The sequence below is a fragment of the Trichechus manatus genome, unplaced genomic scaffold, assembly GCF_000243295.1.
Source record: "Trichechus manatus latirostris isolate Lorelei unplaced genomic scaffold, TriManLat1.0 scaffold00076, whole genome shotgun sequence".
In the NCBI taxonomy this organism is placed as follows: Eukaryota; Metazoa; Chordata; class Mammalia; order Sirenia; family Trichechidae; genus Trichechus; species Trichechus manatus.
The window spans coordinates 6,552,038-6,552,956 of record NW_004444012.1 but is presented as its reverse complement, the minus strand read 5'-3'; positions in this window follow the sequence as shown (position 1 = coordinate 6,552,956).

The window sequence follows — 919 nt, the reverse complement described above, 5'->3', positions numbered from 1 at the left end:
TCCAGAAAAGATTCAGATGATACTGAAGTTACTGTTCTAATAAAGAAACAGAGGCCAAATATTTAAGGACATGAAAGTATCGGACATGGTAGTATGAATTACTACTGAAAATATGTGATGCATGACAAAGTCTTCAAAATACAATATTATATTTAGACAATCTGGGGGAGTATTTCTGAAACTTAAGGACTTGTTACTTTTCGCTCAATTCCTTTAGCAAATTTCTACCACAAATGTAGTACTCAGAACACCAAGAAATTTTTTCATTCAAACATTTTCAATATACATAAACTATATACATTACATTAATTAACTTCATATCCATTTATATAACAACTCTGGACTTTCCACTGCCATTGATTTGGTACTGGGTTATCCAATAAAACACTGTATTCCTAAGTACCTTTTATTTCAACAAAATAGGAAGGAGATATAATCTCATGCAAGTGTAATGAAGTCAGAAGATATATATGACTATAGTCCAAGGTATCACTGCAAGGAAGTAATGTTCAAACAAGGATTCTCAATGAATTCCTTCTTATGAGAAACTTAAGCTCACTAACTTTCAAACAATGATGATATTATTTACTGTATTATTACAAGAAAATAAAGAATTGATATACTTCCCTAACCATGCTTTGGATAAACCAGGGAAGAGCTTAGTTTAAGGGCCCCCAAACTTGCACAGAAAGGCTACTTTACATGCTAGGAGTAGAGGGAAAGACAGACAGTGGTGAGGAGGGTGCACCTACCCACTATAGCCATGGGGAAGCCAGGAGCTTCCTGCTACAGTCACTTTCAGGAAAGAAGGCAAGACAGTAACTGCCTCAACCAAAATGACCTATAAATCATCTGGGTTCTACTTCCACTGATCCTCTAACCAAAACCATGAGTTAGTAATTTATGTATACAAACATCA